The sequence below is a fragment of the Carya illinoinensis genome, chromosome 15 (genome assembly GCF_018687715.1).
Source record: "Carya illinoinensis cultivar Pawnee chromosome 15, C.illinoinensisPawnee_v1, whole genome shotgun sequence".
In the NCBI taxonomy this organism is placed as follows: domain Eukaryota; kingdom Viridiplantae; phylum Streptophyta; class Magnoliopsida; order Fagales; family Juglandaceae; genus Carya; species Carya illinoinensis.
In genome coordinates, this window is record NC_056766.1 from 14,267,501 (window position 1) to 14,274,155 (window position 6,655).

The window sequence follows — 6,655 nt, forward strand, 5'->3', positions numbered from 1 at the left end:
GTAGACTTTAAAACAAGCGCTTATGGGAGGCAACCCATAGATCTATCTTTATTTCTTTCATTTATTTTATTATCTTTATTTATTTAAGTTTTAATAAATTGGTTTTTGATGCAGGTTTATTTAGCAAGAATAAAGAGCTGGAAAATTTTAAAACCTCGGAAGGTTCACCATGAAACCAGGGAAGTTCCTTTATTTCTTCAATCCTTTTTACTTTTGCATCACAATGAGGACATTGTTTAGTTTAAGTTTGGGGGTGTAAACTCCTATAATCATTGGATCATCTTGTTTTCTAAGTCTTGGGTTGTTGATGGGTTGTTTGAGTCTCTTACCAAGCATGCATTGGAGTAAGATTGAATTCTCTATGACTCTGAAATTTGTGATTGAAGATGGTTTTGAGAAAAAATTTCAAAAATTTCTTTTATGTCAAGTGAAGTTTTGTGGGTACTTTGGTTTAAATCTTTGACCTTGAACACAATTGAGCACATAGTCGTTTTTCTCTTATTCCATTTTGCTTATGAAGAGAAGAAGTTGAATTAATTGAAAGAGGGAGGTTCGATTTTGCTTTGCTCTAGAATCCGTTGATGGGTCCTTGAGGCGAAATCCTAGTCGAGACCAAATATTAGAGAAATGATCTAGGCATTTCTTTGGCATAACCAAAAAGCTTTCCCAGCCGTCCTAAATGTCATGCCATCATTACATGGTGTGTTTCCATAGTCAACCCCCTTGAGCCTTCATGAGCCTTTATTGATTCTTTAAACTACATAAACCATGCCCATTCTAAGCCTGAAAAACAATGAATCTACCGTTGATAGTTTGAGAAAATACTTTGGTGGAGAGTTACATTTAAAAGAGAAAATTGGTTACATGATGAAATGTATTATGTTTGCTCTATTTGATCAAAGAAAAAGAAGAAGACGAAAGGAAGTGATTGAAAAAAAAAAAAAAAAAAGAAGAGGAGGAAAAAGAAAAAGAAAAGAAAAGAAAAGAAAAAGAAGTCGCCAAGTGGAAAGTGAATTACCTCAAATTTTGTTAAGGGAAGTGTTGGTATTACATCAGTGATTACAGCAATAATAATGCCACAAGTATGAGCATATTGCCAAGAAAGAGCTATGATTTGAATCATGTGAGTTTCTCTTTTAATGTTCTTTTCACTAAGTATTTTCCCAGTTTGATTTAATTTCCCATATCCAGTTCTTTCTTAACCCTCACCCTGTGGCCTATCATTACAACCTTAATAAAGACCTTTTGATCTTTGATTTTGGTGTTGACTACATTAGTGGAGAGGATTTCTGAAAATTGGACTTATGGGGTTAAGTTTTAAGAGAATTCTTCTGATTTTGGTTGTTCTACTTTTATCTGAGTTTGCAGGTGGTTTGAGGTTAAATTGACTATATCACACACACACTCAAGGTCTTAGCTTTAGGCTGAAGTAAACGCCTAACTCTTGCTTGACAAATTGCAAAATTTTTGATTGATTTTCTTGCTATCTTTGATGTTAAAAGAGTAAGATACTAGAGATGAAATCTAAATTCATAAAAGCTTGGTGAATGATGATACTTCTCTTTGGGGTCGAGTTGATATTGCCTAAACTATCATTTGTTTTTCTTTTTGTTTGAGGACAAACAAAGTTGTAAGTTTGGGGGTATTTGATGGCTTGCAAAATTTCATATTGCAGATTTTACAAGTTCGCTCGAGCGGAGGCTTTTGGCCGCTCGAGCGAATTCAGGCAGATTCAAACGCTCGACTGCCGCTCGACAGGGAGCTCGAGCGGGTTGCTGAAAAACGAAGATCGCTCGAGCGGAGACATTGGCCGCTCGAGCGAAATCAGGCAGAGTCGAACGCTCGATGTGCGCTCGATAGGACGCTCGAGCGAAATCAGGCAGAGTCGAACGCTCGACGCGCGCTCGACACCCCGCTCGAGCGAACATCGTATTTTGACAGATTTTAGGTTTTCCGCCGTGGGACCATATAAAAGGCCATTCTTCACTCTAGAGCCGCGGTTTTTGACTGGAGAACACTCTTTGGGAGAGAAAAACATAGCTAGAGGGATTCAAATCATTTGTTTTGGAGACGGAATTCCAATTTATTGCACGTACGTTGGATTCATACACGAGCACGGACGGGAGAAAGGCATTGAATCGTTCTCTTGAGCTTTTGACGACCAGTTGAGGCTGCAAGGAGGATTTTTCAGTGTTTATTTTCTTCTTCCCATCTTCTCAGAACAATTATGGTGAATTCGTTTATGTTGAATTCCAATTCTAGTATGAGCTAAATTTTCTTCTTTCTAGGAAAACGATGTAACCTAATTCCGAACCATGCTTGTTTGTCCATGCTAATTTAATGCAATTCTCTCTTTGTTTATCTGATTTATTCTGAGTTTAATGCTTCTAATTAACTGGCCACTGATTAGATGATTATTAATCTTGTGATTTGCTATCGAAAGAGGGAATCATAGGGTAGATCTTGGATATTTCAGCATAGGTAAGTATAGAGATCGAAAGACTTGTATGAACCTATGTAGTGATTAAATCGTTGGTCTTATTGCGTTCTTGATTATTGAATTTGCATACTCTTGTGTGAATTGATAAACTAGAATCACTTCCAATTGACTATCGAAAGAGGCTTTTGGATGAATTAGAGATTTGCTAATAGACAAAAGAGGTTTAAGTTAAATTAGCTGGATGAGAAAAGCATAGTGAAGAATTATGGTGAAATCGATTTCCTAGAAGTTTTCTTCCCTATTGAATTTGATCTTCAAACATCAGTTTTACTTTCTTTGCTTATTTCTCTTGAGTTGATCTAGTTTTATTTGCTACTACAAAAACCTTAGCGATTCCTCTAGATAGAATTGAGATTAGTAAAATTTTGGTATTTGGCAAGAGTAAGGTACCAATCCCTGAGGACGATACTCTACTTATTACTTTACTATAAAACTACGATACTGTGCACTTGCAGTTTTGCACCGGTCACTGAGCATGTCTAGGAGTCGGTGTGCCTGATCAAGGGCATGCACCATAAAATGAGACGTGGAGATCGGTGCGCCATAGCTAGAGAACCACACCACATTCAATGCTCCCATGGGGCAGGCAACCCACGGCGTGCTTCTAATGATGGCAGTGATGAGGTCCCAAACCATGTGAAGATAGGAAGAAAAAAAATGTGGCAAAGGAGGCAAGACTCTTGGAGATGGGAGATACAATGAAGAAGCTGATGGAGGAAGTGGGAATGCTTCACCAAGAGAATGCATCGCTCAGGTGAACCAATGAAGAATTGGTGGGGGGAATGAAGCCCAGCGGCAACGAGCATTTTGAGTCACAACGTGCTCCTAGGAACGCCACACTTGAGGAGGAATGCCTCAAGATGCACCTCGAGCTCCAAGAGTTCAGGGACAAGTATGCAGAGATGGCTAAGCGGATGGGTGCGTCGTCCACCATGAATCAACTACTTGTCAGCATCGAGCTACCGTACAATGAGGGAGTTATGGCTTTTCCCCTCCTGCCTAAATTAAAGCCCCCAGATGGAGGTGTATGGAACCATTGGAGAATTTGGAGACATTCAGGGCCCGCATGACCTTACATGGGTTCCCAGGAAAGGTTGCATGCCAAGCCTTCCCCTTGACCCTAAAAGGAGTGGCACGAGCCTGGTTTGGATCCCTACCATCAGGATCCATGGATAGCTTCAGCAAGCTAGCTCATCTCTTCTTGACATAGTTCATGGTAAGCCAAAAAAGGAGGTGCTCGGCCACCTACCTCCAAACAGTGAAGTGGTGGGACGGCGAGAGTTTGAAGTTGTACCCCTCTCGGTTCAATCAGGAGTATATGACCACGGATGGTGAAGATGAGAAGATTACCTTGGTGGCCTCGTTGGGAGAAATCTAGCCCCAGAACCCATTCATGACCGATTGCCCAAAGAACCTCCACAATATTGGTGGAGTTAATGGACCGAGCAGATGGGTAAATCAACATTGAGGACACCCTCAAGGCCCTAATAGCCCTACGGAGGACAGAGCTAGAACAAGTGGAAGGAAAGGCCGCTGGGTAGAAAAGGCAGGCTGAACCATGAAAGAGGTAAGAAGGGGAGCCCAAAGGCTAAGAGAAGGGGAGAATCATTGGCTCGAGCACATAGCGGGCCCCATGTACACATGGGCATGGTTGTATTAGGAGGGCACTCCCCAAGTCCATGAAGAGAACCACAGCGGGGCCGAGAGGGCTGCCAATATTGCGCCTACCACCTGATGGACCAACATGGAACTGAAGACTACTATACTTTGAAAGGGAGGAGGGATGCGTTGGAAGGCCTAATTGAACAACTATAGTGGTCAAAGGATAGACAGGAATGACATGAGGGTGGTTATCCAAGGACCCAATGGAGTAAGAGCCCGAGGAGACAAATGGTTGGAATAGAGGCCTGGAGAAGCCCTTTTAGGGCAAACAACCTTATGGGTGAGATTCGCACAATGGCCAGAGGATATGTGGAAGGGGGAACCACCTTATCGGCCCCCCCTTATCGGCTCAAAGGGCACATGCTTGATGGGCCGAGTATGAGGAAGTGTTCACAACAGTAAGGGTTGCCACCCATGCCAGGAGGCATTCCGAGGGTACCACGATAACCTTCGATGAGAAGGATGAAGAGGCCAATCTCCACCCCCATGACAATGCATTGGCAATAACTATGCAAATAGTGAACTTCATCACCCGAAGAGTCTTAATTAACAATGGCAGTCTGGTAGACATCCTATTCTGGGAGGCCTTTGTCAGGATGGGGATTAGCCCGGACTAACTGGACCTTGCCCCCATCCCGCTCGAAGGTTTCACTAGCAACATTGTCCAACTGATGGAAGCCATCACTCTATTCGTCATGGCCATGAAGGCCCCCAGGTCTTCAGCCACTATGGCCGATTTCCTGGTGGTCAAGGCTTCTTCTTCATACATTACTTCTTGCAAATGTCCAAGTAGTTGGTGCTGTGAAACACGTCTTTAACAATGGTGTTTCTACATGTTTATTAAAAAAGAACGGATGTTATCTATGTTCTTTGGTGTTTATGATGTTTTAAGGCCTCATGTCATTTTCCCTATGAGTTATGTGGTGATTTTCGCCGTTATGTGTAAAATATACTCTAGCCTTGCCCACTTGCGGAACTTGATAAGCTTCTTGAGAAAAAATTCATGAGAGAAAATGCAAGCTCAATGCACTCTTGCTTTCTCTTTATTTTTTTCTTATTTTATTAAAACAATTATGTGGTCTTGCGTTGGTTTCAAGAGGTCGACAAATAATCCATGCTAACCCCAATGTTCCATGCCGAGACTGGGTCAGATTTGGCTCTTGGGTCAAGTCTCGCACCAAACAAGATATCAATGAGCATCTCATGGATACTCCGTGTTCTCGATGGTGGAAGAAGGGTAAGGGGCACAGCTACAATTTTAAGAACCCAATGATTTGTTAATTTTTATTGTGGATTGAAATGGTATTAGTGCTTTTCTTAGAAAGCTTCTCATTCTTCATGTTGATAGTTGGAATGGATATTTAGTATTTATAGGTCCACCGTAGTGGATGCCCAATAACCCATAATGGATCCGATAAGTCTTACAGACGTACACAACAATGAAGGCTAGATAACACATCTGTGTCATTCATCTGACTTAAGCATTGGAGTACCACTGAGCACCCATGTAGCATGTCTGACTAGACCCGCTCCCATCTATTGATACCACAGGGAAGGTAAGTGAGGGAAGGGCTGGTGTCATAGCCACTCTTTGTCGTGGTGGAGAGGGGTGATGTTAGGACAGCCTCAGGGCTAGACCTGATACCCTTTGGAAGGGTCGAGTTATTCTCTTTCTCATCTCTCTCTTTAGCACCCTGTGAGAAGGTAATCTATTCGAGCAGTCTCAAAATGGACCCTGCTCCCGTTGCTCAACACCCACAAGGAAGGTAAAGTGTGTCATGCAGTTAAGGATAGGCCCGTAGTCCACCGTGGGAGGGATTAACCAGTGTCTTGGCATTACGCCCATCCCTTTTGTGACACCCCCAAATCCCCACGCCCGAACACGGGGAAATTGAGACGTCCGGATGGTGACAACCCGGGTCACCATCCCATCGACGGGTGCCGAGTGTGTGCAAGGCAACAGATGTGTACAGAGAAACACGCAGCGGATAACGAAAGTCATAACTAAGTACCAGAATTTTCTTAACGTAATACAAGATGTTTAAAACATACATAAATAAAATATTACAAAACACCAATACAATTTTAACAAATAAAAAGATAGCATCAGCATCCCGGCAGAGCCGCATCCTCGGGCTCAGCCTCCTCCTCTTCGTCCTCTAACTCTGCACCAAAAGCTACGGTACCACGAATGGTACCGCAGGTAAGTAAAACCCAAACACTACCAGATAAAAACACATAAAACTCAAACAAGATGCATGAACCATGCCCAATGCACAAAGCCCATAAAACCCAAGTTTTCCACACACGCCAAAAACCCATTTGGCCCAAAAGCATATCCTTTCTGAAATACACGCCAAAAGTCACATTTGGCCACTAAAAGTCCATTTGGCCCAATATCTCGCCAGAAGTCCATCTGGCCCAATATCTCGCCAGAAGTCCATCCGGCCCACGCCAAAAGTCCCATTTGGCCTCATAAACCATTATCCAATT